General features: G+C 42.2%; 1 long non-coding RNA gene across 1 annotated transcript; it reads left to right on the forward strand.

Annotated features, from left to right (window-relative positions):
• The first annotated feature begins 18,703 nt into the window (after positions 1-18,703).
• Positions 18,704-20,392, forward strand: LOC115413768 (uncharacterized). The gene is made up of 3 exons (XR_003934513.1): positions 18,704-18,772; positions 18,863-18,945; positions 20,205-20,392. It is a non-coding gene; the product is annotated as an uncharacterized LOC115413768 (long non-coding RNA).
• The last annotated feature ends 1,789 nt before the right edge of the window (positions 20,393-22,181 follow it).

Below are 22,181 nucleotides of genomic sequence, written 5' to 3' on the forward strand. Positions count from 1 at the left end.
CTATTGTGATAATGTGAGGTCACATCGCTCTTGAACATCCATGATAATGACCATATCCAATGAAGTTGTATCCATTAGGCATGCTGAAGTGTCCAGTACCGCATTCACACAGCCCTGAGACTCACACAATCACATGCATGCATATACCTCATTTGCATAGCGCTTAAACAAAACTGAAAACAGATAATTAAAAAATAAAACGCAATAAACAGCAGAACAGGATTAAAATTCTGCTTGTCATTAAAACACTACAGATGCATTCTGGGTGGAGCATTTACGTGTCTACAACAGTGTCACCCTCCAAGGCTGGAAACACAAGGGGCCAGCCAGCTATTAATGTTGTGTTCATTTAAATAGGTACTCAGGGGCCATGTAACACCCTATGTTCCACACATATTTTCATAAGTGATGATAATATGCTCATCCGTTCACAGGCACCTTCACACTTGAAGACAAATAAATACATATGATGTGTATGCATACACACATGCATGCACACATGCATCACCTTCTACCATCATTGCACACCTTCCTAGTCAATCAGTGTGCACAATTGTGTTATGCTACGCCAAATGGTTACATTCACTAGTGTTTGTACATGCCAAAGAAAAGTTGATGCTGTATTGAAGCTTCACTGCTAATGTCACAGAATATATAATAGAAATATAATGCAATCTCCATGTGTCCATATATTCGAGCTATTGCACAAATGTTGCATTGGCAATATGTCCTGGCCAAACAAGGGGAAGTGATTGAAGGGATTTTGTTTCCATTTCTGCTGCATCAGGTCATAAAACAATGCACTTGGTCTACACGTTAGAGCACACAGTGATTCCTGTTAAAGTAGCTTCTCAGTAAAAATTGCTGAGGTCCTTTAAGAATATTACAGACATATGGGTTTTCCCTCCACACATATCTGTTTATTTATTTACCTAGATTAGATCATAAAATCATAAAATTACCCTAAAATTGCTTTTTCGAGAATGCACACAGCATATATATATTGCCCCTATCCTCTCCTGTCAGCGTATTCATAAATGTTGCTGGAAATTTTCTTATTTTAGCAATCCTCCAGATAGCCAGAGCCCATTTCCATAGCTTTAAATAATGTCAATCTGGGCAAACCCTGGATTGAAGCCCCTGAGCCGGAAGGCACAATTTCTCCTTTGCCTACAGTCTGATAATTTTCGGAGCTATTGGCAACTTGGGAATTTTGCTGCCTTATCACTTGGGCTCAGCGAAGTTCACTGCCACTAATCGGTGCAGGGATCACTCATTCAAGGATTGCATGATCATGTTTTTTTTCCAGGGCAGTGACAGCTGTCTCCACCAGAGCATTAGCAATGCAGATGAACCAGCCTAATAGGTTAATGCGTAACACACGAAAATTAGGTTTAATCCCCAAGCGAAATAATCTAACATTTACAAATTCCTTGATGTGGGAATAGAGACATTGCTTGTGACTCAATTAGGTGCAATGCGGATCAAAGCAAATTTACCTAGAGCGTGTGCCCTAGATCCCCAGCACCAGGCACGTGTATGTGTGCAAATGTGTGTGTGTGTGTGTGTGTGTGTGTGCATGTGACAGTGAGGGATATGGCAGTGTGCCTGTCCTCATAATGCTGCAGGCAAACCCAGGGCGGCAATAACATCATCATGACAGGACCTCTGCCTGCTTATTTATTCCCTTTACTTACCTCACTGCTCAAATAATGTCAATGCACACATGCACACAGACATACACACCGTGACACACTGACACATACACGCACACCCACACATTTGAAAATGAATAGCCTTAGCTGTGGAACCTGCAGAGAAGTGATAACTGAGATGGTGTGAGCAGCCTCCGTCACAGCAGCAGTGTTTTCAGTCTAATTGGAACTAAGTACCAGACACATGTGGGAGCAAATATATGTGGCGATTCATATGCATGTGGTCAGGTTGGGATATATTTCTTATTCAAATCTAAATTGAAGGGGGGTTGGCTGAATCCATTCCAAATGTAGCACTAATGTTGGATTCTATCCTGCATCATGCCCTGTGATTACTATTAATAAGCTCCTGCCATGTGTACATCGGAGACCCTATACAGTGCCCTGCTGGAAATAGAGCATCAGGGTTGGTTGTGTATGTGTTTGCACACATGTGTGTGTATCATTAACAGGGTGCAGCTGGCCATTAGAGTCTTAGGGTGGGTGTTGTTTTGCTCTCCTCCACTGTGTTCCTGACGGTGTTTTTGTAATGTGCTACTCTGACCACCAGCACTTTGTTAGAGGACAAAAACATTTCCTCATCGCATCTTACATAAGTGTGTGTGAGTGAGGTCGAGACTGATTTCTCAAAGCAGGTAGTGAGTAATGAAAGACACACTCTAAGCCTTCACGAATTGGCAATCGAGAGAGGAGAGAAGACTTCAGAAATAAGCACTGTTTGGGGATGGGAAGCGTCAAAACGCACCAATTACTATCCCCAGACAGTTACCCATCCAAAAAACACACACTGAAATCAATGAGGACACAAACTGAACAATCAGCTGCAACTAGCTATCAACAATGGAGTGGAATATGCAAAAATGCCAATTAAATGTGTTAGCATACGCACTTTTTTTGTATGATATCCCAACATCTGTGGCATTAGCCATGGCTCTCTTTATGTAAAACAGAGACAGGGAAATGAATACGCAATCTACCACTGTGTTTTCATCATTAGTGCGCTCCAACTCACGGCTCTGCTGCCTCCCAAGCCGCCTGAGTGGGGAGCGAGAGGAACATTTGTGTGCCCTCGCTTGCCAAATTAATTCTTGTCTTGACATCTTAATTCTCAGTTCTTGTGTGTGGTCAAATCAGCCTACTATAGAAAAGCAATCAAGCAATTATTCCCAAATTATATTTGCCCAACACACACTGATTGGTTATTCTTTTCTTATTGAGTAAGCTCATTAATTCTGAGCAGCTTGGCTTGTTATGCCTCTGCCATTACTCCTTTCCCCTCTCATCCCTCTCTCTCTTTTTCTGTCTCTCACCCCCTGCTCTTCATCATGCACACTCACTCCCGGCTCTCACTCCCACGCCCCCACCCCCAACCAACACACACTTCCTTCTCTCTCCAACAGATGCACCCTATCTTCCAGCCCCAGCCTGCTGATGTTTTGGAGATGACATACACTACAAAGCCCCATGATCTGTGGCATTGTCTAGTCGGCCAATTACTATTCCCATCTCTGATTAACTTTGATGTGGAACCTAATGAGATAAGGCAGCTTATCAAGGCAGCAGCTGATAGTGGTCTCATTTATTTCTGTGCCTGGCACCCAAGTAAGTGACAAAAACTAATGAGGAGGAGTTTGTATGTAAGCTCAGGTCTAAGGGAAGTGCAAAATTGTTCATCTGCAGTTCATCAGCCCCTGCCTGAAATGGCCTCGGCGTCGTCAGTGTGCAGCTCCGAGACACTCCACATAACAGCACAGTGTCTCACTACAGAACAAGAGCCACCGAGTTTCTGTCTCTCTCTCCTCCTCTCTCCAGCATCTTTCTCTTAACAGCTCCTTTTCTGTTCTCCAGGCTCTAACGGTGCAGCTAATTGCTCAGGTTGTTTAGCTGTGAGGAATGTAGGAGTGTAAGCTGTTGCCTTTGCCTGATCTGCAAGAGGTGAAACCTTAATTTTCCACTTCTGCCATCTGTGTCTATTTTTATTTTCTTGCCAGTGTGAATCTGTCTCTTTCTAACTTTCTTTCACTACCTGAATTACAGAGCACATGCCTGACTACTGAATGTGTTTCTCAGTCTTATTTTGTCACCAATTTAAAACAACATTCACAGTTATCATTCTTTTAAAATTGCATGCTTTTGAAATATAAATGAAAAATTAGACAGTGAGTTGCACACTGAATTATGGATTAGAGAAGTGTATTTTAAATACACTTAATTTCACATCGAATCAATAGCAATAAATAGCTGGGAGCTCAGTAGAGGTACTTTTTTTTTCTTATTAAAATTAAAATGTGGTCGCTCTTCAATAGTTCCTGCTGTACTGCTAGGCAGTGTAATAATTACTGTCTTTTAAAAGAGTGGTTAATATTTTCTTATCACCAATACTACTATATTGTAATGAAACAGCGCTTTTAAATAATACTTTTGTTGTGAAGCAGCAGCACATTCTTATAATGCGGTTGACGAAGGAAGGGAAAAAAATTAGCCTGAAGTGAATTGAACTGTGAATTCTCCTGCACGGACTGTGTGTAGAGAGGCAGGAAGTGTGTGCCTTTTGATTTGGAGTATAAAAGTAAATAATATTTGTACATCTAACACATACTCGAAGTGAATGAGCAGCCCCTGAATGTGTTTCTATGAGCAAGTGGAGAGCTCTACAGACTTTAAAGCCGGAGCCCAATTAAGCCTCGCCTCATCGGGAGAGGGAGAGGAGCTGAAAGCTGAATACATAAGATAATACAGCCGCACTAAAGCAGCCAGCTCGCTCAGTGTAAAATTAGAGAGGGGAGAAAAAATCTTGATAAAGGGAGAAGAAAAAGCAGGGACAGACAGTAGGGGGAAGAAGAGGAAAAGAAGTTCCTTTGGGCCAATTTCCTTTGAAACTGTTTAACCAAATACAGCTATTCATATTCAACACAATTAATAGTGTCTCTTTCTTGTTCAGACAGCACATCATAACGGGCAGAGGGGAAGAGAGAGAAGAGGATTTCTTTCTCCCTCCAAATTGTAGCCAATTTAAGGACAAAGCGCTACCCTCTAGTTCGCCAGAATAGGAGTCGCACTCATAAAAGAAGACTGACAGTCGACATCCAAATCTCATTCAAGGACGCAATTTCCAAATGCTAATCATAATCTGCAGATGTTGGCCACTGATACATCCATTAATTTATTTATTTTGGAAGCATGTGTGTGCCCATTTGGAAGGCCTGTGAAATTTGAAACAAAGAGGGAAAATCCCTTCTTTTTGAGGCATGTTTAACTGTGTGCAAGACCAGCCACAACATGGACATCTGCACCATCTTCAGATGAGATGTGTTAGCCAACACACACACACACACACACAGTGCACACAATACACACAGTACACACAGTTAGTTATGTGCGTGTACTGTTGCTCAGTAAAGCACATGCACAGAGGGAAATACAGGGACAGACTCAAATACACACCCATGTTCCTCCTTTTTTTCTTTTTTTCTTTAACTTGTTTTGCTCTCTCTTTCTCTCTGGGTCATTTTAGAGTACCTCAGATGTGTCATCAGACATTGGTTTCCATCTGAACCTCAGGGAAAAGAGAAATACTTGACAGAAAGATATATAAAAAGAGGACACTCTGAATTTTTGACATTCTTTGCACAGCTGCTTCAAAATGAGTACGATGGAGAGGCAAGGAAAAGCAACTCCAAGACGTGTTTTTGTTTATTTGCTGCCTTTTCTCCCTTTCCTCTTTCAGGGAGATGGAGGCAAGCGTGAGGCCACAACTCACTCATCCTTGTATAGAGGGACTCAGTGCAGGGCCGTGAAAGAGAAATAGACTTGGCTAAATGAATTCTGGGATCTGTTCTATTCAGCTGTACTCAAAAGGATAACCCCTTTTTTTCCTTTTAGATACCAAATGCAAGGTGAAACTCAGCTCAGCTTGTCAATTAGGTTGCATTAAATATGCTGCTTCTTTTGAAAGGTAAATAGATACACAGTAACTGTAGCTGCTAAATAGTAATTAGATTTACTGAAATCGTAGCTGGTGTTAAATCAATCAGCTGCAATTGTTGATGTGTCCTTTTAGATTTGAATTTTCCCGGCTTATCTTTACAATGATCTCCATTATTATCTTGCTCTTGTTTTTTTTGTTTTTTTTTTGTACAATCTATTCCTTTTTAAATACACAAGTAATTGCCCTTGGTGGGTAACACGTTTAAAAAAATAATACATTTTTATGCCTACTTACTGTCATTCAGTCACATTTTAAGTAACATTCCATTTTAATGCGAATATTCAAAGTAGACCTCAATGAGTGCATTGAAAACGTGGTGACCTCAAGTTGAGACTACAGTCACGAACCATCTATTACCACTGACTGATTCTCTATACATACTGATTCATACTTTTCTCCATGTGGCTGATGGCTTTTACTCGGATATTATAGAGCCTGTTCTTGGTCAGTGGGGCTAATACTTGGCGTTAAAAGACACCAATTGAGGTACCATTAGTGGAATTAGTATTCTCTTACGATTTGTAATATTTCATTGTGGTTTGGAAGTGCTGTATAGATGCTTGTTTTCTTTGAGGCATGTCTTTGGACGTTTCCAGAGCCACTCTTTTGGCTCCTGTCTCTCTTTGTTGACTTTGTCCTGCCTCTCCCCAATAAACAATCCTCCCAGCTGATAGCATGCCAGGTTCTGTTTGAAACAATCAGTGCTCGTGCCCTTCTTAAGCATGCCAGGCCAATCAAAGGCAGGGGAGACAAACAGAGCTGTGCAGCTGTCCTCTGAACAAAATGAAGCACTTCCGGGGCCAATGAGAAAGACTCAGGCACTGGGTGCTCCCTAAATGGACCATTGTATGTTCAGATTAAAAAACCTTCATGATCACACAGCACCTAATTGTAGGCTGAGTGACACCCCACTTCCCATACCTACAAATCACATGTTCACTGTGCCCTCTAAACCTGTTTCTTTCTTCATTCACACTTGGCCCTTTCCTGTTTGGTGAGACTTTTATTCTTTAGGAATGAAGAACAGACGCACCCTGCTAGAAATGGATTGGCTCCAGTATTCCCACCCACCCCTTTTTCCAGTCAGCAGCATGTCTAGCCATCAAAACACTCAACATGCCACAGCAGTCTGACTGGGTGCTGAAAGCGGGTCTGCATTTTAATATTCTGTGCACCAATTCATTAACATTCTATTGGAGCGTACAATAGAGACTGGAGAGGCTCTGACCCTGCAGTTCCCCCGATCAAGGTCAGTAACTAAGAAAATAAAATCTGAATTGCATCCTGGCACACAATTGGCTCCTCCAGCCCTGCCATATCTCTGTTAAAGAAAATAAAATTACCCCCCCTCCCCTCTAACACGACGAACACATTCATTGTGTTCTCAATGGGGGGACTTTGGAAAGAAAAGACTGCGCATCAAAAGTAGAAAATTATTTTGATCTGACAACATGAAAAGAAATTCATCTACAGAACAAGTATTTGGCAATGTACTCCTGTCATTAATGTGACCCGTGTAAATTATAGGTTTGTTAAGGTGTAAAGTTTTTTTTGTTTAGCTTTCAACATGCCTGTCCCTCTACGCCCACACACATGCTCACATACAGGGGTCTGTAAAGGGGCTCACAAAAGCTAGTAGTAGTTGTAGTTCACCCCAGAAACTTCACAACCAATGCCAACTATGCAGTGCTGTAAAAGGTCACTCTAACTACTGACATCCCTGCATATATAGACACACATATAGAGCCAAGAGGATAAATCTAGCTGAGCAGTCGATTATATGTGATGGTAGTGTGACAAAGGGTAAGCATGTTGCTAACACGTTCCCTGTCAGGAGAGGGGCTATATGTGGGCAGACACAAAGCCTCATTAAAATACATACAGAGCCGGTGCTGCTCCAGTGGGTGGGAAAGATGCTCCATCAAGATGTCGTTACAACAAGACTATCTCCACCCACTGGCATGTATCTCCCTCACACTGTCCTCCCCCATGCCTGGACAGCACAATGGCAGGCTCCTTTATAGCCAGTGTGGGCCATTCCCTCCATTCCCTGCGAGGTCAGGGCCTAATCCTCGGGGAGTTCTCACATTGTGTTTTAGCGAACTAGGGTCAAACTGTTTGAAATGAGGGGGTTTAGTTAAACATCTATTAGGCAGGCCCAGTGTGTTGGGTGCGCTTGATTTATGTGCAAAGCTGTTGTGCTCAGCTGTTCTGATACTCTGTAGCGTATTGGGCTGCATGTTCCACAAGTCCTGTCTGTGTCACTTTGAACAAAAGTCCCAAGGTTGGCGTCACTTTAAATAATACTCCCTGACCCAGTGTTCACCCTCAACACATGTCCACCTACACATACGATATGTCTTCCACAAGAATTGAGTCACTATGTTTCAGGATGGTTCATATATGTGTCTGTCATCTTCTTTGCCACTGAGAGGCGCTGTGCCAGGCTAGGTTAGCAAAAAGAAAAAAAAAATTAGAGAATAAAAGTTGAAAGTGTAGCTGTGTTGTCAGCAGTGCCATGTAGGCCAACTGCCCTGTTAGTGAGGCTGACATTCAAAGAGAGTCGGGATGCCGACAACAATCCCACAACCTCCTGCTGAGAGAAGACATTTCGCATGGTGGCCGAGTGCTTTGATACAGCTCTTGTGATCCTCGCTGGCGTGGCTTTGAGAAAGCACACACACAACACAGAGCCCAGGGCATCACCATTATATACCATTTGAACACAGAGCTTTTTATTTATTCTGGAATTTTCCATTATTATTGTCATGAAATCGCTCTGTTTCAGCTGTGCATTAACCACATGTTTGTATGGAAATCTGGCTTATTTGGTGCTCTGTTTTTGCTGTCTTTATACCAGCACATGGTTTCATCTCTTGTGTTCATTTGTGAAATAATGCATTTTATATTATCATGCAGAGCTACGTAAAAATGCTAAATACTCAGTGAAATAACTACCTCGTTGAAAGTGGCCTCTTTACGTAACTAAATAGAAAATAATTAAAATGTGCTACTGTTCTCATGCCACCCATTAATAGCAAGACTGTCTCTGTAATTGCAAAATGTGACTGCAAGCAATAAGCAGTAATGCAGGTTAGTGAATATACAACCCACTTTTAAGACTAAAGGCAAACAGGCCCCGCTAATTACCGAGGTACTATGCAGTCATTTTCTGTGCAAGGGTTACCGAATGGTTGCCTATTACTTCACTCTCCCTGCACCAAATGCTTAAGATAATGACCAGTTACTAATTGGTGCTTATACCTTATATCAGTTTGTGCTGAATATAATTGCAGCTATTATGTACTAAATAATCATTGGAATTAGCATCTTTTAGCAAAAACCATGCTAAATAGAAGTATGGAGCATTTTCCAGGAAGAGGTCTCAGTGTCGATGCACCACCGGTTGATTCATCATTAGCTAGAGGGTTCAGGGCAGAGGGAATGCCTTTCCTATCATATTGTGGTGTCAGTGCATCTTTTGCTCAAGCTAATGGAGGCACTGATGTAGTACATGTACTGTGCACATTCTCGTGTGTTTGTGTTGGTTGTGGTGGTTTTTTCGGCAGCATACAAAAGATATGTGTGTGCTTAATGTGCTTGTGTGTGCGTGGCTCAACATGAAGTGCACAGGGGAAGAGAGGGAGGTCTATATTCTATGCAGATCACGCTCCTCATGCTTCAGCAGCTCCTCCTTTGTGTTGGCCCTTCCGTCAGCTGTTGACTTCCTAAGTGTCTCAGACAGCCGTGTTTCTGTCTGCGCCTCTGTCCACTGCCTTGTCCCGTTCACATTTCTGAAGTCCGCTGACTGCTAATGGCCGTGTTCAGACAAAGAGCCCACTCTATGGCCACTCTGCAGGGCCGGGCCAGGGTCCAGTGACAACCACGAGGGGGGGTCCGGGGAGGAGACGTAGAGGGGGCTAGGTTTGGGAAAAGGGAGGGCTGAAGCCAGGGAGAGCACCCGGCACTGCCTGCCTCTCTACACTCATGTCACGCTTGTGTGACAACCACTCCTCTGTGCTTGTTTGAACTGTCCTTCCCAATTAGCACTAATAAGTCACTCTGTAAGGATGAGCAAGCATAGTGTGCCCAGTCACCCCCCGTTTGCATCCGCATAAACAGATTTGTACACAAATCACAAACACACACATGCTCTCTTCCCCCTGAAGCTTAGCAGCCCATGAAAATCCCAGGAGCACAACCCCGCTAATAGACAGAGAAAGCCCAAAAGCATCTCGTTCCCAGCAAACAAGTGCCAGTAAAGTGGCAAATTAATGACAAGTCGTTTGAGGGGTTTGCCCAAGAATAATTTTACTCTGGTGTCTCACTACCACTGAAGAATTGATTAGATCCCTGCTCAATCAAAGTGCCTGAATCAATAAAGAGCGGAGCAGGCATGCTCCAGCCCAATTTATTCACAGCATCAATCTAAGGTAAGAGTCATAGAGAAACACAGAGAGAGAGATTGTCTCTGGCAGGTGACAACGTAAAGGCCCCTCTGAAACTAAAAACCGGTATTGATTGCAGAAAAGCAGGTGTGCACCAATTCACACCATTGCACTGCTGTTAGTTTAATACATTAGCTTGAATGCCTTCCCACCTCCAGTCAGGGATGCACAGTACATTGTTTCTTTAAATGACTTACTTAGAAATAGTATTGTTATAAACTGAGATGCACTGAGGAAATGATTACTGTTGTTTAGTTTCATGACACATTTCAGCTATAAGAACACGCATGTAGTATAGGGAAGAAAAGTAAAGAACTCTGGAATAATGACTTTACTTGTGTTTTTCTCAAAGTACAGACTGGAGGACTTAGTCAAGCTCGGCTGTGCCCGGCTGTTTATTGTTGCCTGCTTGTTTATTGTCATGCAGAAAGCAGAGGAGGTATTAAAGGCAGATTTCGCCCTTATTTTAAAATGTGGTGCTGAAGATTAGAGCGCTTGCCAAACACTGTGGAAACACTTAATTGATTTCCTTTGGACTGTTTACCTCTACTGTAGCCCTCCTAGAGCCCAGCACTCGCTCACACACATGCACACACAAACTCACACACGTAGAGTACAACCCTGGCCCCATTGACGCCAACACAGGCCTGCCAAGAGCCTCATTAGTATTCACAGCAGTGGCATTTGCCAGCCTGAGCGTTGCCGTGGTGATGCTGCCCACACAAGTGATGATAAATGGTGCTTTCAGCTTCCCTGCCTTCCATAGAGCAGAGCAGGGAGCTGAGGAGTTGCTGGCTAGGACCCAGCTACAGCCATGGCTAGCAAGGCCTCATCCTAACGGGCAACTGACGCATGACTACACAAGCCCGGGGCTGCTTGAAGGCTTTGGGTGCAGGGGAGTGGTGGGTAAGAGGGGTTTGCTGCGGTACGGGGTGTGTGTGTATGTGTGTGTGTGGATATGGAGAAAAGAGATTTAGGTTCCACTATCTGTGTGTGTGTGTGTGTGTGTGTGTGTGTGTGTGTGTGCAGAAGAGGGGGAGGAGGCGAGGGAAGAAGTGTGTGCTTGAACTTGTTATTGTTGGCTGAAAAAGTGATGTCAGCTTCACTGTTTCTCGAGTGTGTTTTGTTCCCTGTGTTTTTCATTTATGTGATAATCTGATCACAAGTCAGTGATAGAAAATATCTGATTAAACATTTTATTTATCTAAAAGTACTCTGAAATTTTTGGTCCCAGTGTAAATAAATATCGCATAAATAATTGTCAATTATTTTTTAAAATGTAATTAGCACCCACCATTCTACTGGGAAATACAGTTCCTTCAATAAAATTTCAACTGTTTTAATTCTTATAAATAGTGTCTTAATTCACTTGTGATAAATCCATGTATCTTAAAGTGTCCCTCACATTTTAAATTCAAAATATGCAAATAAATTGTCAAATAATACCTTTTTTTAATTTAGAAATCATACAGTTTACATAAAAAATATAAAACAATCTCATTTGATAGTAATTTGTATTGATGCAAAAAATGTCCATAAAAAACATTTTAATTACAAACAGAACCCTAAATACAATTTTTAAGCCTCAGCCTAAAAGAAACATTAACATTTTTATTCCAGTCGTGTGAAACCATTCATGGTTAAATAACCAGCCTTGTTTTACACTAAACCCCAAAGCAAAAATAACTGATTTGTGCGTAAAAAGAAATGTGTTTTTAACTAAGTACTCTTAACGAGGCAGTGAAGCAAATTCACCGTCAAATGACTATTGAATCCACCATGCAGGCTTAATCAGTTCCTCTCCTGTTTCTTTTACCGCAGGTGTCACAGCGAGGCTTGTTTGAGCCTTAAATCAGCGTAGACAAACAGAGGGTTAAGGTATTCAACTACAGTTTCCCTCCCCGGAGCCCACACATACAGACGTGTAAGCAACGTGGATGATGAGGCTGGGATGAAATCCTCCTGATCCTAGATAAATAAAGAAAGACTATGTTATTCCCACATTACAGTGCACCGATATGAAGCGCATTAAGGGCCTGGCTGATTTGAAATTACACCCTGTGCTATTAAAAACACTGCAACAGAGACTGGCAGAGTGTCTCTATTTGATGCTTGCAGGTTTAATGTCTCTGACGGTTATGTAAACTCTGCTGTATTTGAAGAGCAGCCATTTTATTTTTTAATATATTATGTTCTTATAAAAAAAAATGTTTTAAAAAAACGAAGCATGCAACTATTATTTTTAAGAAGAGAATTGTACAAAATATACATAAGGCATGGCACACTATTATTTTTTAATGGAACATGTATTTGCAGGCAGGAAGTTCAAAAGCAAATAATTCAGATATTATGAAAATTAGGATAAATTACACACAATATGTATATGTTCCACACATACTCTTGAGTATTTTATTACATTTTGCATTTTATTCTGAGGCTTTTCAGTTGAATCAATATTGAATCTATTCTTCTAGAGTCAAAGTTTTGTACAACCATCCACAATTTTTATGCTGTAGAGTTAACTCACAGCTGACTTTCTGTGTTATACAATCTTCTGACACAGGTCTGCTATGATGTTTGTATCATGACCAAGTGCTCTCTCACTCTGTTTTTCTGAGTCTGTTAAATTTGAAATTGTGCAGCAAATATATCTGATGAAATTACAGTAAATCTTGCACAGACGATGAACACAGCCCTCCATGGTCGAACTTGGGGATGACCGCCCCTTCAAAAGATGACCTGACCCTTCCAAAATCAAGCCTGATTACCCATCTCTAGGACACTAAGAAGCGCCCAACTTCAAAAGGAGCAGAGACAATCACGGGTTGGGTGGCACAGGGAGGGGGGTGTTCAGAAACCTCAGCCCTGTACTGCGGTGGTTTGGGCCAGACTTAACAGTCGCAGCCAGGGGGCTGGAGCTATTAAAAGATAAATGTATTTCTCTGTTACATTATTCATGATGAGAGAAGGTGGGGTGGGAGCAGAGAGCTGGAGGCTTAGCACAGCAGTGGATCTCGACAGGGCCAATGCCCCCACTGCATCCACTGCACCCACACCCTGATGTAAAACTGGGAGAGTGGGGTGGGGGAGCACGGGCAACAACTGTGAGAAGAGAGAGGAGGATAAAAAGATAATGCAACAGTCCCACATAGAGCAAATTACAAACTCTTCTAAAAAAAAATCTAATAATAATTGCCCAAACAGAGATCAATAAATGATAACTGTGAATATATAATGAGGTAATACATAATTCTGCAGTGTTCAGAATTTGGAATTAGTTGCACATTGACTCTTGCTTCCCCACAAACACAAACACACACACACGCGCACGCACGCACGCATGCACACACACACACACACACACACACACATACACATTGGAAACCAGGAAGGAGCATCTGACTGTTGTGCTGAATAACCTCTCAGTTGCTGATTAAGTAAAGGGTTTGGGCAAATATTTTGGAGACATATTGGACTTCTATACCAGGGTGAAAGGAAAAGTGAGCTTTTGTCCCACTCGTCTCTGATCTGCAAGAAAAGCAGATTAGGATGACCCCAGTGTCACTCATTTGGAGATGACTCAGTGTTGAGAAAAGCCAAACACGCTGGAGAGAATGTCAAACAGCCCCAACAGCTAGCAGACACCCCTTTCTTACCCATCATTATTCTTCTTCTCCTCTTATATAATCAGAGGCTGAATCTTTTAGAACTTTTGTTTCATACCTCAGTGCTTCATCTGTAGAACTCTGACTATGTATGATCCCTAAATTGTTTTTAAATTATAATTACATTATTATTACGTTTTTCATGTACAGAACCAACAAAAGTAGTTTTTGAAATTAGTGGATATAGTTTGTTTAATTCAGCAAACCATTTATCTCACATGCCTCATAATGGGAGAAACTACATGTTCATGTTTTAACCAAATGTTTCCCAAATTGTTTTATAATTACCTATGATTGGACACACACTGTGCTGTTTTGTTATTTCATGCCAGTATCTATTTTCTGCAGTAGGTAAAATTATACTGGTGTTATGTTTTGTCTCAAAAATAACAATTAGTGTGTTCACCAGTATTAATGTAAATCCATTTTTTATGCAATGATCAGGGGGGGAACTAAATATATCTAAAAAAATTTTAAATTATACTGGAAGAATGTAGTTTAAGACTTTACTGTCACCTTCAACAGACCAGTGATCCCTTATTAAATATCACAGTTTCAGTTCCACTCAACTGAAACACTCTCACAAACCACACAGCATAGTTCTCATGTCCATTAAAAAGTGCTTTTCCCACAGCACAAGTGGTCCCCATTTCTTATTTTTAGAAATTTGAGGTACATTATACTGGCATAAAATGCACACCGGTGCTTGGGAGAAAAGACAAGCTCTATGACAGAATGGAGGGTGGTCTGAACACATCAGTACTCATGACTCCATGCTGCGATCATTTGTTTCCAGACAAGAGGGCATAAGGGTGGGAAAAAAGAATATAAGACGGCCAGGGGATGTGGGAAGGGCGGCGAGGGCTGGGAGCTGCTGGTGGGATGTGTGTGCCTGTGTGTGCTTGTGCACTTGGACAGATGAGTATGTTTTATCTGTCTCTGTGTACTTGTTTATGTGGTTCACTATTCTTGTTTGCCACTTTACACATTCTGTCTTGAATTAGATACAAGAGACAAAGGGCTTCATATTTGTGCTTGCATGTCAAGGATTACTTGTTCTATTGAATGTGTCCCCCCATTATCTGCTTATCACTCTCTGTGCTCTTTAATCTCTTTCTTGTCTCTTCTCAATGGCTTCCTCTCACTGTCTCCCCATCACAAATGTAGCCTTTCTCCCCTTCTATTTTTTAACACTTACAAAACTGAAAAGGCCTGGCCTGGTCTGGGCCACCTGGAAGCACCAGTGAAGCTTTCTCCCAGGCCTGGCTCCCTGCCACTAGCCAGCTGTAGCATTGTGAGTGGCCCATCTCAGTTAATTCCATGCATTGCAATTGTTGCCGGGCACTGTTTACAGCCACCTCCTACTCCGCCTGGGTAGCCTCTCCGATTGTCCTGGGGCCTCCCTTGTTTAATACTGTTTTGCAAGTTATTAAGCCCTGGAAGTCCATTAATCACAGTTCACGGGCTGTGTAAGCCCACACAAGGCAGGCAGAGGTGGGGGATGGGGAGGCACACTCGCTTTCCTCAATGGGCTTAGACGGTGGTCCATTCAGATCCCTAACGAGATCATTACCACTAACTAAATACAAACCTGACCCCACGACCTGCTGGGAAATTACGTAGAAGCTCCCTGGTGCAAGACATTAATATACACACCCCTCCTTCCCCTCCATCCCAACCCCTCCCGTTTTCTTGCACCAGTGCGTAAACGCCCACCCCCAAAGTCTCCCAATGCAACCCAACCCCACTCCCCTACCCCACCTCTTGTCCATTCTCACTTTCTTGCCAATGGACAGAAAACTAAACCTGTCATCAAAAGAGGCCTAATCACTGCTGTGATTGTGGTAAACCAAGCCTGACAGACATTTCACTGAGGCCTCAATGGCCACATCAGTGCCACCTCCCTATCTAGCCCCCCTTCTTTCTCTCTCTCTTTCTCTCTTTCCCTCGCTGTCTCTTTTTACCAGGCCCCTGGCCAATGAGCAACAAACACCCGGGGGCTTTTCAGATTACTTGACACACTGTGTCCACTTTTGGGAGGGAGACCACCTGGTAAGCTCATTTTAATACAAAACCAGTTCAGTCTCCTCTCTCTTTTTCCCTACTCGTCTAATTCCGACTCTCAAGCCAAGCTACCACCATGAATTCTGTCTAATCCAGTGACCCCCACAGAACATTCCTGGTTTTACACTCCTCGGAAGAGGCTGGATTTTGGAGGATTACATGCTTCCAGTTCTGTTTGGAGGCACCTGTGACTGGAAGTGGAGGGAAGGGCCGACGATGACAGTGAAACACAGAAAGACAGTGAGAAGGATTCCTTCTTTCCACTCAAACTTGCACCTTTTATTTTCACTTTTCAAGTCATGAGTATTCACCTAAATATTGTTTACCTGAATCCTTTTATTGTAGAGTGCCTCAGAGCCACAACATGGTTACTGTGTTCTTAGGTGGGGGTGTGGAGGTTAAGAACGATGACAGAGTGGGAGTGAAGCATATGGGTGGAAAGAGAGGTTGGTTGGGGGTTTTCACTGACTTTCACTTTAGCCCCTCAGCTTATGTTAAGATGTTGTCACTTTCACCATCTCAAGTGTTGCCACTTCAGATGCCGGAGCTTAGCATTTGCAGTGGGTTCTGGGAGGGGGGTGGGGGAGTGAGAGAGGCCAAGCAGGAGGAAGTCTGGGAAGATTTCCATTTTAAACAAGCACAACTTTGTTACACTGTCACCTGACTACCACGGCTCCCCCTTTTCAGTGTTTCCCAACTTCCTGTCTCTTCTTTGCTCCTTTCGTGTCTCTTTCTCTTTAGCTGCCTCTCTTCATCTTTCTCAAGAACTCTTTAAGGCAGTGTTTCCGCCCTCAGTTCCTCTGCCAATGTGATGAATTGTATCGCACAGCCTTTTGAGTTTTGTGGGTAAGGCGCTTAATTGTTTCTTTTTTATTTTTTTCCATGGTATCATGGCAGATGCTTATTCTGTGGGTGCAGTTGTAGATGTGCATATTTTAAATTAGGAGTAATATCCCCCACTTTAATCCATGATAAGATCTCAATTGTTCTATGATGTGAAATGGAGATGCAGCGACAACCAGGGCTGAATTAAATCGAAATCTTAATTTACCTGGATATTATCCTCCAGTGAAATATAATCACTCACTGAATAACTGGGCACAGCAGCAAATTCTTAATTGACTTTTAATGAGTGTCATGGAACATACAGTAGGCTTCAGTGTAGATGCAGAGATTAGGAAAAGACAGTTCGGTAAGCTTAAAAAAAAGGAAAAATACGTGCCAAAACACATCAAAATGACCACATGCAGATATACACACATGCACACAAAAACACACTCACATTTTCAAATTATCCACTCTGGAAAACACAAATATAAATACAGAATTGCACACAAAACCTCACAGCATAGCCTGGTTGTGGAGTGTCTACCTGGCGCTGCATTGATTGTTCCTCAACACTGACCAATTGTAAGCTCATAATGATGATCTCTGGCATGACAAGTGATTTTAACCTGCCTGTGGGCCACCCCCGCACAGAGTCACAGATCAGCTGCCCCACGTAAACAAAAACATTAGGAGAGCGTTCCACATTTAAGAGCATGCTAATTACAGTCATTCCCATGTGAAGTACTTTCTGCTGCAATTTGCTCAGATCACCAAACCTCCAATCCCTCTCATGTAAACAAATAAACTCTCACACAACAAAGAGATAAAGCAAATAATAAAATAGACACTGGTGCTATCGGAACTCGCTGGGGGCACTGTGTTTGAAGTAGGCTTCAAATAGTATCATACTACTCTACAGTGTTGAGTCCTAGCATTGTGCACATCCCCAGTGAGGAATAATTACAAGGGTTGTTGTTGATGTGTGCAGAAAACAAATAATTTGCTTTGGAATGGCAGAATGTGGGGGTTACAATTCCACTGCAGGGAAATAAAGAAATGATTTTGTAAAAAAAAAACAAACAAGGTGACTAAACGCATAAATACGTGTAATTCCTACCGTAAGCAACGTACAGAGACAGTTTGTAGGATTAAAATGCATGCATTCAAATGATCTCATCTTATTAAAAGAGGGGGGGGGGGGGGGTCAGAATTTTTACAGAAAGTTGTGGTAGATACCTGGCCTGAAACATGTTACAGTAGACACCTGACTTAGCCAGGTTACCAGTCTTGAAGTTCAGGCTAGATTTACTCAACAAACTACATATGTTTACTCAGCAAGAGCTGAGAAAAGGAAATTTTACATTAGTAGAAATCAGTGCCAGTGTCAACTCTTGTTCCTTGTCTTATCAGGAGTGGATGGAGGTGATAATAGTCACTCAGCAAGAGTTTTAGCCATTATAACACTTACTACTTACTAACTACTTAACTGTTCCCCTCAGAGACTACCATTCCTTCCACTTGATTGACAAAGGATTCAGATACACCCTGTGTGCAGTGCCAGTCTGTTGGAAGTGTCCAGTCCAGTGGATGGAGAGCAGAGTGGACACTGCAGTGACTCATTACACCTCTTGAGGTACAAAAAGGTGTTAGAAGATAGCACAGGCTTGGACTAGCAAGTGAATGTGTTAACTTAAGTATCTTTTGAACACAATACATTGTTATCTTTGTCACAATTATTGATCATTTGTTGATTATTTATATTTATAAAAAAAGTTTTGAAGTAAAAAATATTCCAAATTTCCCCTCTGATAAATTTTATATACTGTATTTTTACAGGTGAAGAGACTTAAAGACTGAGTTAAATCATCTAAAATCAAGAGGTGTTTAATGATTGAGTTCTCCCACATGTTGCGTCCTGATATTGATTACTTAATTACCAATTCCTGAGCATGTATGCTTTGTCTTAATTGTTGTAATCCTCTCACCTTACCCACAGAGACCGGGGCTGATCCACCACAACAGATTGGGGGGTGAATGTTACCATAGCCCTCTCCAACCCTCCAGGTGAGTGTGTTTCTTCAATAGTGAAGGAAATGAAGCAAAAATGATGGAGTGTTTGTTTTCTGACATTTTGTCTCTCTTCGGCCTCATCAGGTCTGAGCCTCACAGACGTCAAGTGTTAATTTAGGGCTCCTGCCGAGCGTGAGCCTGTCAGCAGCAAGGCTTGGAGGAGGGAGGTGAGCTCTTGCAGAAAATGACCCTTCTGGTCTGATTGTCTTCTGGCCCGCAGACTGGCACTGAGAGGAAAAACAAAGACATAGGGGGAGAGAGAGAGCAAGAGAGGTAGCTAAGTGCTAATGCACCTTGCAGCAATTAGAGGAGCTTACCTAACTGTGTGAGCACAGCACGCAAAGACACGTACACAAAAAGGTACACTCAGTAAAGTACACCCCCCAAACAGCCCCCTTTTAAAAAAGCACATGTTGGATACCTAAGTACATCCAATCCAGCTGATGTCAGCACATACACTAACAAAAAAAACTAGTCCGTTTTGGAAGAACTTATTCAGCTAAACACACAAGCAAACACACACACACACACACACATACACACACACACTTCCCAGTGGATGGTTTTCCACCACCTTTTAGCCAGTGATTAATTGCCCAGAGCTCACGTTAGTGCAACCCTTTATTCTATGAAACTTAAACAAAAAAGACAGGCCTCTCTAAAGATTACAGCAGTACATTAACCACAGAGTGAACCATGAAATTGCTTTTTCCCCTCCTGCAGTGTTGTGAGTCTATAGTGGTCTTTGCCAGTCACGGGAAATGTGCACGGGCAGTAGTGTTACATCACTGACAAACAAGAGAATGACGTCTGGGTGGAGCTTTGCTTAGTAATGCAGAGCATTTGGCCAGCACAGACCAATTTTAAAACAGCCACAGGTATGGTGGTGAGAGGTAATAGCCTTTGTTGCGATAATAGGTAATGCTGTTTTATTCTGCAAAAGAGTCAAGTTTTTCCAAGAGAGTCCGGTACATCATATTCGTTGTGATAAAGAGGGTTTAGAGGGCTGTCACAATGGAAGGAAAGGTTAATTCCGTAATTATTTCAGTGTGAAAAATAAATAATGTACCCTTTGCCGTTTCCATCATTTTCTAATTCGCTTGGAAATTCATTTTCTTTTCTTTTTTTCACTCCACCTAGCCCAATTCAATCACTTGAGTTCATCTGTCTGTGTTATGCAAATCTGAGCGGCTGAGATTGAACCCATTTGAATACCTGGTTCAACTCATGAGCGGAGGGGCTGATAGAAAAGATGAATTCTTCCGTTTCAATGTGCCTCCCTTTTTCACCCAGCCGTGTGCTATCAAGGCTACCTTTTTACATGGTGCTCTCATTTATTTTAGCCCATTGCACAATGCTGCTCTGGCAGTCAAATGTATGAATAAGGAGAGGGAGTTACTCACTTTTTCTCTCTCATACTCTACAGAGAGGCGAGGTCTGTATCTAAGATCATGGACACTAGCAGCGAAGACCAGAGAATATAGTTTTGACGAAGTGAGAAGAGGGTTCATTAGACTCCAAGGATTACCCAAATATCCTCTGTCTGTGACTTTCTCAATGAAAGAGAGAAGAAAAATTGCTTTGCACTGTAAACAGTTTTGTCAGTTCATCACTGGTTTGCTGTCAGAGATGTGCTGACTACATGACTCTCTGTTCAGGCGGTTGATTGGCAGCCAGCTCTGGGCTTGAGGAGTATGGTCTGTGTCTTGTAGGCTTAAAGACATAACTATTATTCCAACTTATCCCTAGGAATAAGTCCAGGCAGCCAGGGGCACAGCAGGAGGCTAATAGACTAGCCCAGTGCAGCCCCCCTGAAGCTTGATGCATTGTGTCAAGGCCTTGTCTACTTCACGCACATTAAGGATCACATGCCACAATTTCACACTACAGCAGGGGGACTGGCCCCCATCCCAGGGCCTGATTGGCCAGTGATGGATGGTGTTGACAGTTACAAGCCGAGTACCAAGTGGAGCAACACAAAGGTCAAGGTTGAAGCTGCTAGTGTGGTCTGGTTAACAATGGAGGGTCTCCATGGAAGGAAAATGCTGTTTATACTAAACACTAACTATGCAGTGTGTTATAAGAGCACAAAGGGCTTTAGTCATTTAATGCCACGGTTTTAAGAAAGTGACACAGCAGCTCACCACAGTATTTAGCCTTAGTACAACATGAGAAACAATGAAAGTAAAAAAAAAAAAAAAGTCTGAATCTATAATATCAAAGAAAATGAAAAGAGACAGATCTGTGTATTTGCATTAGGAAATCACTCTGCTTGTGTCACACATATCAGTGGACATTGAACTGTGTGCCACATCAGTGTCAAAGGAATAAAACAGTTGCTCTCACTGCAGTGTCCTGCAGGAGTGAATTTTTTCAATATAGCACTTCAGGTTGAAGACATTTCTCCTGTCATTTTCCTTCAGTACTTCAGTGTAATTCTTTTTTTCTCTCCCCTCCATTTTTCCCCGGCGACTGCAGTATGTGGCAGTCTGAATTGTGTGTTATTACCCAGCAGGAGACAATATCATTACCACATATTTGCTGTCAAGGGTCTGCAAAGAATGGTGCTGTCTTGGGCCTCAGTGATCTAACAACCTCACACAGGGCTCCAGAATTACCCACTCCTGGCTGGGGGAAGTCAAACACTACCAGTTAGAGAGGGAGTGAACAAAAGAGAGGTACCCTCTCTCTCCCTGTTTCTCTCTCCCTCTCTTGTGAGATAGAAGGGGACACACCTCCTCTGCGCAAAACGGAGGATGCTATTCTCCAACGCCTTGATAGAAATATATGTTTGGTTCAAGTGCTGAGTGATATGAGGCTGGAAGGTAGATTTGGGCGGGCTGCATGTATGACAGTCTGTCATTTCAGATAAAGAGACAAATTGCAATCTCTGCGGTGTACTATTTTTGTTGGATGAGCAGCTCATAATTACCAGTACTTTAACTACCTCTGGGTTCTACACTATATGCAGACACAAGAGTCAAACAGTGTTGAGTGAATAACATTGTAGGTATACACAAAAAAATGTCAAGTTCCTTTTCTGGTTTCCTCTTAACATATCACATTGTGACAGGGATTTCAGCAGTTGAAACGTTTGTGTAGATATGCCATATAATGTCTGAGGAAAATAACTTGAGAATGGACAAACAATCCCTTTCATGAAAACTACAATTCAGACTTTGTAACAATGTCTTTCTCATAAGACAAATAGAATTGTTATCATTTCCGTTGACAGCATACAACAAACAGACCCAACAGTTTATGCATACTGAGTGACAAAGCCATCTATTTTCTTTCCGGAAAAACAGGCAATACACACTCTGGCAATTGAACCACAAATGAGGAGTGAAAATTCAAACTTCCTCTTCCATCCACCATCATTTATATGAGCCATAGAAATATT

Source organism: Sphaeramia orbicularis, chromosome 22, assembly GCF_902148855.1.
Source record: "Sphaeramia orbicularis chromosome 22, fSphaOr1.1, whole genome shotgun sequence".
NCBI classification, from domain to species: Eukaryota; Metazoa; Chordata; class Actinopteri; order Kurtiformes; family Apogonidae; genus Sphaeramia; species Sphaeramia orbicularis.